This window comes from Venturia canescens, chromosome 9 (genome assembly GCF_019457755.1).
Source record: "Venturia canescens isolate UGA chromosome 9, ASM1945775v1, whole genome shotgun sequence".
Classification (NCBI taxonomy): Eukaryota; Metazoa; Arthropoda; class Insecta; order Hymenoptera; family Ichneumonidae; genus Venturia; species Venturia canescens.
Window position 1 is genome coordinate 15,195,820 of NC_057429.1, and position 9,917 is coordinate 15,205,736.

The 9,917-nt window shown below is 41.9% G+C and overlaps 1 long non-coding RNA gene across 2 annotated transcripts; it reads right to left on the minus strand.

Annotated features, from left to right (window-relative positions):
* Positions 1-4,214: 4,214 nt before the first annotated feature.
* LOC122415939 (uncharacterized) lies at positions 4,215-7,796 on the minus strand. 2 transcript variants are annotated; one of them, XR_006262029.1, is made up of 3 exons: positions 7,569-7,796; positions 4,479-5,333; positions 4,215-4,398 (listed from the first exon to the last, which is right to left on the minus strand). It is a non-coding gene; the product is annotated as an uncharacterized lncRNA (long non-coding RNA). The 2 variants fall into 2 exon arrangements; XR_006262030.1 differs by lacking the exon at positions 7,569-7,796 and adding an exon at positions 7,275-7,328.
* Between the last annotated feature and the right edge of the window lie 2,121 nt (positions 7,797-9,917).

A 9,917-nucleotide genomic window follows, 5' to 3' on the forward strand; every position in this document is an offset into this window, starting at 1 on the left:
TGTAACGCGCGTTTAGATAAGTGTGTACTGTTCCTCTGCGCGCTCGCGTTCGTGTACGTATATCCCACTCTCGTTTCCCCCTCTCTTCGTATAGTGTAAACAAGCTTCGATGCAAGTGCATATCACATCCACATTTACGTTTACGTACATAAGCTGAATGTTTGTATTCATATACACTTGTATGTAGATGCCCACACATTCGGAGGCCAACAGCTCGATCGTTTGGTGCAATTAACCATTGTAAATTATACGAAAGCTCTAACAAAGTGTCTTTGGTGCAGCACGGGAGACTCATCGTCGTTTCAAAGCTTCGTGGATAACTAGAAATTATACACATAAAATAAAACTTTCTTCTCCTCCCCATTCCTTCTCCGCTGTATCCGCCGTATCTCGTTGTAGCTTGGTCTTCGTCCACGCTGCTCCGAGGCTGCATTTCCGTTTGTTGTTTTCCTCACCCCAGCTACAAGCCTCATCAAAATGGAAAATCAAGAATCAAGATCGCAGCGGACGCACGCAGAGATCGAAATAAATTCTAGAGGAATTTGTGTTGATTCGAACAAAGCGATTTGCGGCGAAAACACCGCGCGCGCGCGGGATAAAGGAATCGAGACGGAGAGCAGAGGGACGAATAACTCGAAGATTCTGGAGCGATAGGGCGCTTCTAATTTGAGAGACAGACTGTTGGGGATCTTTTCAAAAAGAACGTTTTTTTTATGATTCCTCATGAATATGGGCGAGCGTTTACTCCTTTGATGAAAATAAATTTTACATCCGGGAATGAAAAAATTTTACGAGATTCACTTGCGCGTTTTTATATTTTGTTTGATTAAAATTATAATCGCTTTTGTTTAAGGGCTATGAACGGTGTAAACATTTGAATTTTATAGGTTTTTTTTTATCTTTTTATGAACAAAAATTGGTTGGATGGATTTACATAAAAGCTCGTACATATCTTTAATATACTCGGGCGATTAAAAAAAAAATTTTTTAATGGTATATTTTTATTGTACAGGGGTGTGTTGAAAATGGCACTTCTTGAATTGGCATTGACACTTTCAACACATCATTGTACAAAAAATACCATTAAAAAAATATAAAAAAAAAACAATTTTTTTTCCAGTACTTCTGAGCATGTAAAAAATGTGTACAAGGTACAATTTTTATTTATAAAATAAACAAAAAACACCTAAAATTCCAACAGTTTACACTGTTCATAGCCCTTAAAAATGTACGAGATGAAAAATTGATCACAAAAAACGTGATTCACGAATCGTAAGTGTTGGTTTTTCGTTTTTAAGCTTATCTTTCTTATTATTCTTTTCGCGAGGCTCTCGGTTCACCGTACAGTCGAAAATGCTTTTACACCTGAAACGATTGTTCCTCATAATTTTTTTTTCTTTTCTCTCGCGCTCTCTCTCTCTCTCTCTCTCCTTTTCATACTTATATAAATATATTTGTACGTTGGTAAGAGTACTTGAAACCGAAATAGAGGAAATAAGCTCAGAAGAGAATAGAACTGAAACGGTCTGGCTTTTCGTCGCTCGGTTCCTATTATAGCACTCCACCGTGTGCAGTGTATGTGTTCAGTTTGTGCACGTGTGCGTGTGTGACGAGACCGGTAAATTGGAGGGAAGCTGTGCTTTTTGGGCTACGGGCTCTCTCGTTCCCTTCTGATTTCTCCGTGACGACGACGACGACGACGGCGACGATGAGGTCGAATCCCGGGTGAGCAGGCCAACTTACCATCGTCCACTTTTCCTTTACCTCTTCCCGATAAATAAACCAACAAAAACCACGCCACGCACGTGCAAAAACTCGCTTTAAAACTTTCCCTCAATTCCAGTAAACATGACTTTTTTCCTGCATTGACTCACTTTCGCAAAGATTTTCACGGCAATATGCAAACTGTACTTATCATTTTACCAATAACATTTGTTTGCTCACATTTTTACAATGGAAAATCAATACTTCCATGATTCTTTGAGTTTTTTGATTTTTTTTTGACTTTTTTTAAGCTTCTTCATCTTTTGATATTTGGGCTTTCATCTGTGATGGGAGAAAAATAATCATCTCGAATTTTGCGAAATCTATTTGGCGAAATCATTTTCCTTGCGAGGGACTCGGAAATTTAATTTTGAAAATCCGGAACGTTTAATATTTTTTTTCTCAACGGAAATACGAAGTTTCCTGAAGCTCGCGCCCGCCTCGTCATATAATATGTATGAAATATACGTATACATATGCGGCAGTGTCCAAAGAATCCTTTGAGAGCTGGTTCGCTGTTCATACCTTCATTTCTATTCATCATGGAAAATAAAGGCGTAACCACGATCGGGAGTTTCGATAGCTATGAATATCTTATCTGCATAATATCGCGTTTGCTCGTATTCGCGATTTTTCTCTCCTCCGGCAAGAGCTTTTGCTCTTTTTCCTTCCCCCCTTTCCGTCTCCGTCCCCGTCTTCCTCCCTCTCTTCCCCTGCTTCGAAGGTTCGTTCTACAGAACGCGGTGTACACGGCGCTATATCGAAGCTCCGGTAAGATTTTTTGGCCCGAGTGGCTGCCTCGACTTTTTCCATCGGACGAATCCTCCAGCCGACAAATTCCTGAATACATTTAGAATCCGCGTGCGAAGATATAAACGCATTCCTTTTTCAAAGCGATCGTTTGAAAAGCGAAAAAAATGAAAATCGATCCATCGGGCGAGCACGAAGTGGGATACGAACTTCAAATTGAGCGATCAAAGTAATCCGGCCTGACGATTTTTCATCACGGGGGTGTAAAAACAATGAAAACAAATTAAATTGCCGGAAGGTGCGTACGAGCCTCTCGCATTTCGAGTTTTTTAACGTCCCCTTCTCGCCTGCCGCTCCTCTCCTCTCATCCTCTCAGCTCATTCTCATCAGGCTGCGCTCTCGCATGAAGCACACGTACGCGCGACGATGCTCCGAGGACGCCACCAAAGTGCGAGAACTCGTCGTACCCATGTAATTTGAAAGAGAGAGAAGCCTCTCCTCCGATAGTGCCTGAAGCGAGGCTCACCCTCCGCCCACGCAACTGCCCATACAAACCCGCATATATCTGGCTGAACTCTTTAATACACATGTAAGTAAAAACACATAGGAGGGCTATAGTGAAAAGCATATCTATAGGCTGAATGACGACGACAAATATCTCGAGGTTGCCACAGGGGCGACACGCACCAGTGTAAACGCCGCTCGACGGGGGCCTTTGACTGCATCCGAGAGATGATCATCTCCGAATGCTTGAGCGAGCGAGTGCGCCAGAGAGAGAGAGAGGGCGAAACGGGAGGAAATCTTGGGGCAGTATAACTCACGCTGTGGGATAAAAAAGAGGGAGAGATCAAGAGAATTACGAGAGGAAAAAAACGTAGATGTGCGCGCTGCGTTGCAGCTCGTGTGTCGCGACGCGAGCGGATGCGTGCGCCTCAAAATTTACGGGGAATTTAAAAACCTCGATTTTTCCCCTCCCTCAATATCTGCTGTCATAAATTTTGAAGCCGGCCAATTAAAGAGTTTTACACCGATTTGTCAATGTTTCTGGAAACTCTTTTATACACGGAGCTATCAATGAAAGTGTCGAGATAAGAGCGAGCGGCTTTGCCCCGAGGTTTTCTCCGCTTTGATCGATCCATTTTTCATCCGGCTGATTCCCATTTTTTCGAGTGTTTTTTCTCACTCAATGCTTCTCCGCTCTCGTAAACCGCTTCCGGTTTTTTCAAGCTCCAAGTTGCACCGAAATCGCCCGTGCACGTACCCGTATTTTTGGTCTCTCCTATATATCCACGCACGAAAAAGACACTCGCGAGAGCGTATTGTCGGAGGGAGAGAAACGGAGAGACGGAAGACACGAGGTGTACGCAACGCCCGCCGAGGTTTGAGGGCTCAGTGCGTCTTGTACGCTTAGACCGGTATCACGCGTTCTTTCAGATCGACCACTAATTCTCAACGATACGAACCTCGCGCACTCTCCCTCTCCGCTGCAACTGTCGGCCCAACTTTTGACGCGCGCGCGCGCGCGCCCACGCGGATAAAACACACTCTACAAGTGCCTTTTCTTAACGTGATTTACTGCATCGGAAGTGACCATGTGAACCCTTGATCCGTGTTTCGAGATCCAGGCTCGAGTGTCCCGAAGTGTTTTTCACTGATAAGTCACGTGCCCTCAATTCCAGCTGGATTATACAGGCTAAGAATAAAAAGTGAGCAATTTCCATTTTATTCTCTTTTCTTCGATGCTATTTTTTTTTTCAAGAGTTTTCGTGTTTGTGGAATTGATTTGTCGGTTGTCGAGCCAAAAGTTTCATCGAATTTTCAATTTCTTCGTTGATTTTAACACATATGGCTTCTCTCATCGCGAATGACTCACCAACTGCGGTGCTGAAACATTTACAGTTAATAAATAAATCGGTGAAAAGCTGTTTATGCGAGCTGCTGACGCGGTTCTCCCGTGTACTCACCCCATACGAAGTCCGGGTTTTTTGCTTCTTTTACTATCCGATATTCGGTAATGACGGAGAAGGAGACACGAAATATCAATTTAACTAGAGCTCGAGCGATGAATTGTTGGAAAATGGAGAAACTAAATGGAGATTCAACTCGATTGAAAGTGAAGATTTTTGGTTGAATGAGAAGAACTCCCGTAACCAATGAAAAGTACAAAAAAATGCGTTAATATTTAAAATTTATTGTTATGAGCTCGTTGTGCGTGCGCGGTCTGAAATATCAAAACGGAGCTTTTGATATTGAGAAATTTCGAAAAATAAAAAAAGATAATCAGTGGTTTACGATCCCGGCATTGTTCAGTCCTCCCACTTACTTGGATAAGTGCCCGAGCATAAAATTTCCCCGTACAAGTTAAAATAGTCGTGCTCCAAAATGCCGGATCAACGAAGCAAAAAAATCGCACTAATTTTCATAGTAAAGCCACAAAAACGTTTGTGGTAAGCGATATGAAAATTCGTGGCTTTGAAAAATCACGAAATTTTGGCGAGCCATTGATATTCGTGCGGGGATAATTGGCCGGAAATGTGATAAGAAGTATTTGCTTTGGCCATACGTTACTTATGCATGGATGAATGTGTGCACTATTTGTGCATAGCTCCGTGTCAAAATTGCGAACCATAAGCCCGGCCTCCGCGCAGCATTGATCCTTTGAGCGAGGTTTCCGTTTCGGGCAAGCGTTTCCTCCAAAATGTACTAGTCCGCACGATGGCGTTGTGTCCAAAGCTATACGATGCAAAGACCTCGAGCTACTCGTCAGGAAAACGAGAATGCTCTCGAGCTCGAAGCTTGCGGCATCTATCAAAGCCTCTCTGTGTATGGTAAAATACAAAAAATAGAAAATTCAAATTACAACGACGTGACTGTAATTTCAGAATGCAATTTTCATCAAAAAAATATCCTTTGAAATTGACCATTTACAACGAATCCTGGTCTCTCTCTCTCTCTCTCTCTCTCTCTCTCTCTCTCTCTCTCTCTCTGCGACGTGAAAAAGTACAAAATTTTCAGAGAAAACGCGATCAAAGCTGAAAATATGAATCTCTTGGCGTTAAACACGCGATAATTAGAATGCGCCCAAACAACAAACTCCGTTAAAATAATACTGTCAAAAAGTTGACGTGAAAAGGGCTCCGCCATAAACGAGCTGAAACAAAATTCGCGAACGTTCCCCTCTCGCCTCATCGTTCTTGCCAACTTTTCGAGAGGATCGTTACCATATAATGAACGTTCGTTTACCTCGTTCGCGCATATACCCGCGTCCATTAATACGAAACTTTCCAAGTCAAATCGACAGATTTACAGCCCCCATCCTTTCGCCATTTCGATATAATGATTTATCCTCTTATCAAAATCTTTAGCATCCTGCTTTTTTCCCCTTTGTAATCCCTTTGGGCATGTGCCACTTGCTAATAACGTTATTCAACAAACTCCATTTTGCAACGCACGAATTCCAAACTCAACTTTAAACTTTCCAACTGCAAAATACTCGATGGACATTCAATTCAGTCACATCATCGAATTTTCCATCGAAAATTCAATTCTAAGTGCCTCGACGACGAATTCGATCGATCGTCGAATAACGACATTTTCCAGCAATCCCCTCCGAATGCACGCAGCATCGCACTCGAGCTTTGACCAGGATCGTCGCAAACACCAAACGCTTATTTTCCCATTTATTGATTTATTATCCCACGGTAAATTATTTTTCCTTGCATGTGATAATCCGCGGAGCCGCCGTATACGCACACGGCGCATCACTCGCTTGTATACACACCGCATCGAATTTTGATGTATGTGCATATACACTTGTAGCCTGTGCTTTGACGTACACGAATCTATGTCAACATCATACGAGCTCAAACCCCATCGTTTGTTGGGTCTACGTGCTTGTTAGTTACGGGAGCAAGAGTATCGTCCAACGAGTCTAAAGTTTGTCGCATGTAAACGAGAGACTATTGCATAAAATCAACTGTTTTCCGTGCTAGCCCAAAACTTTTGTTTGTACGCACACCGTAGCGCGCGGTGCACACTTTACTCTCAATTCTCTTTCGATATGCGAGCGCGGACACGTGGGCCCATCCGTAGAAACGAAAAACCTTCGAATTACGTGCAACTTACAGAAATTATTTTTTTTTTTCATTCCTGTAACTTGACATATTTTTTCGGGAAAAGGAAAGGCTTTGCAAAGGAAGAAAAAGAAGGAATTTTCAAAAGTAAAAGAAAATTTGAAAGAGAACAAATTTCGGAGCAATTTGAAATTTTTACGACTGATTTTTATGAGGAGCAGCAGTCACGGTGCATTGAATTAAAATTGCAGTGAAATAAGAAAGAAACATTTCCAGCACTGTTCAGGCGGGTACCCCATTGGGTCCCAAGAAAAATGATATTTTTTTTCGAAATCGCATAAAACTACAGTGGATTTTTTGACGCTTGAGGGTAAGCGATTAATGAAGCTTTTAAAACTTCTAAAAAGCTGAAAATTTTGAAAAATTTAATGAACGACTGGTTTTTAAAATTGATCGAGTTCCGTCATGCGAATGAAATTCGACTGAAAACTCTGGAAGAGAGTTCACGAGTGCGGCATAATCGTTCGAAAATTTGATGCAAAATAATGTTTAACATAATTTCATCCCCCAGGAGAATGAATAATTACGGAACGAAAATTTCTCTCAACCCCTCGTTCAATTGCTGCTCTTGGTAAAGGAATAAGGTCGAAAAATGATTGGAGTTGCAAAAATGGTTGATCAACATACGCGTTACGAGGCACAACTCCACCGCGTTTGATTGTCCATATTTTCCGATTAATTTGCACATGGACCGAAGGCCTTTATCACAATGAGAGAGTAGACAATGTTTTTGTAAAATTTGCACGTGAAATTAGTGGCGACAATTCACTCGGCGCGCCCTGCGCGTCCCCGTCGCGTTGGAAAATATTAATTAAGTTCAATGATCAGCGCAATCAGACGGTTGCTATGGAAGCGGAGGAAAAGTAATTTCCGTCTTTCCTTGGACTAATATAAAAATAAATTGAGCTTTAGGACACACACGAGATTGCAGTTGCCTCGAAGTCGCACGCGTGCTCGTGCTTGTAGCATGGATTAGCCTCTCGTAAAGTGTTGCTCGCTCCGTAGAACAGTTTTGTACGGAATTGTCAGTATGCCAAAACGCGCTTGGGACGATTCGCCAACGGGAAGGAACGCGAAACTCGCGTGTATACATAGGACAATACTATTCACAAAATATAGCACAAGCCCCTCTTCTGCGAGTTAGCACGTGCGTTTTGCTGCTACGCCTCGATGCACCTGTGCGCTTCTCGCCTTATTCTCCCTCTTTATACAAATGTGCGTCTTCGTGTGCAACACATACAACGTTAATTTACAATTTGTACGAATGAATATATACTCGCCGAAATTCATGTGCAGCCAACTTCATAATTGCAGCCAAGATCAAAGTGCATTATTAATAACTCGTTATCTCTTGCCTATTTTGTTAATTTACCTACTGAGGATGAGGTCGAGTGTTTGTCGTACGACTTGATTTCTCGACTTTGATTGTTCAGCCGGAAAATTACTAGAACTATTATTTGCCGGTGTTTATTTTCACGATCGTTGATTCGATGTAAAATTTACCTAGAAATTTCAAGTTGACGAAGAGCGTTCGCAAGGGTTTGATTTCATACGAATAAAAAATATGTTCAAACATCGTTTTTTCGGCTTCGGACGCAAGCTTTCATTTGGAAGTCTCCGGTTAAATTAACGCGGATACGAAGGAAGGAGTTTTCCGATGGACTTGATGCGCCGGTTACAGTGACAATGACTTCGGCAGATAATAGAAAAAAACATAGTTGTAAAATGAGCTTGCAGGGTTGCATTATCTTCCGAGCACACGATAAGATCCACGTTTTTTCTAACAATTATACAGCCTGCTCTCAAAGTCGTATGTACTCTGATGCTTTTCTTATTTTTTTTTTCTTTTCTTTCTCGACTTTGGAAAATTCTCGAGGGTACAGACAAGGGTAAATAAAAGTGCTGGGGAATCCCTTGAAGAAGAAAACTTGACTGTGTGTTAAAGTAGCGAAAGGAAAAGCCTTGTCCTCGGCTACCTGTGCGTGTGGATATGCACGTCGAATTATATAACACACACAAAGAGAATACCGACAGGAGTAGAGCATACCGAGAGGCATTAATTAACGTTGAGATGTAATTACCTTCGTACTTAGCTGCATTTCAATTCAAATTATCCCTCCTTTTCGCTTCGCCTTCCATTTCTCTCTCTCTCTCTCTCGCTTCCGTTATCTGCAAGAAGTCTACCTATTTTCTCTTCGCAAGTAAGGCCTGTCTCACTTCTTCTTCCCGAGACTTGATGACCTTTCACAGCAAAGGTTCCGCGCCTTTGAGAGCACAGTCGCTCGTCTTTTAGCTGTCGTCGCGTTCTCTCCTCCCTTCTCCTTTTTCCTCCCTTGTCTTTCAACATCTTGCTCGTCGCGACGCGAACGACGACGACGTCGACGACGTTTAGCCCCCGAGAGGTCGACATTGTGCTTGCGTAATGAGTATGCACACCGGAAAATCTTTGCATACATAAATACATGAAGCAGAATGCTTTTTACACAATCCTCTCCTAATAAACCAGGATTAATTAATTGCACACTGCCTACGAATTTCTATTTAACTTCATAACCTCGCACTCACTCACTGTGTATAATACAATGGCAAACCAGCTGCTTGTCTTTTCAAGCTACCTCGCAATATTCCATGAGCACATCACCTTCAAATGTTTCAATTACTCATCGCGTACAATTTAGCTGATTAAATGTCTATTCGTTACACAAATCGTGGCGATACGAGAATACAGTGAAGTTAATAATACGATAATCAATGAGTGAAAATACCTTAATTGCCCTTCAATATCGTGTGGCCCATTAAACTCTTGTTCATTGATTGTACCACTTATAAAATCATCAAGGTGAAGAATTATTTGGAAATAATGATTATTTATAATGAATTGATTTATTTTTCACTCGATTCGATTCAGGTTCGTGCAAATAAATCATCAAATCCACTGGCATCGATGATGGACGAATCTCCTCCATCGGATCCATTCAATATAATGAAAATTTTCCGTCTGCGATTGACGCAACGAAATACATTTGAATTATTTTATCAAGTTGTACAAACAACGAGGGCGTGTTGAAATCAGCCTTTTGGGGATTTGTTTTTCGAGAGAGAGAGAGAGAGAGAGAGAGAGAGAGAGAGAGAGAGAGAGCGAGAGAGAGAAAGAGAGAACAGTGGAAATGGCCAGTGCTGCCAGTCTCGAACTAATTGAAGTTGTGTGAACACCCACCTTAATTAAATGCGCCAAATATTTCATTAGCCAGCGGCATTTGCGCATGGATT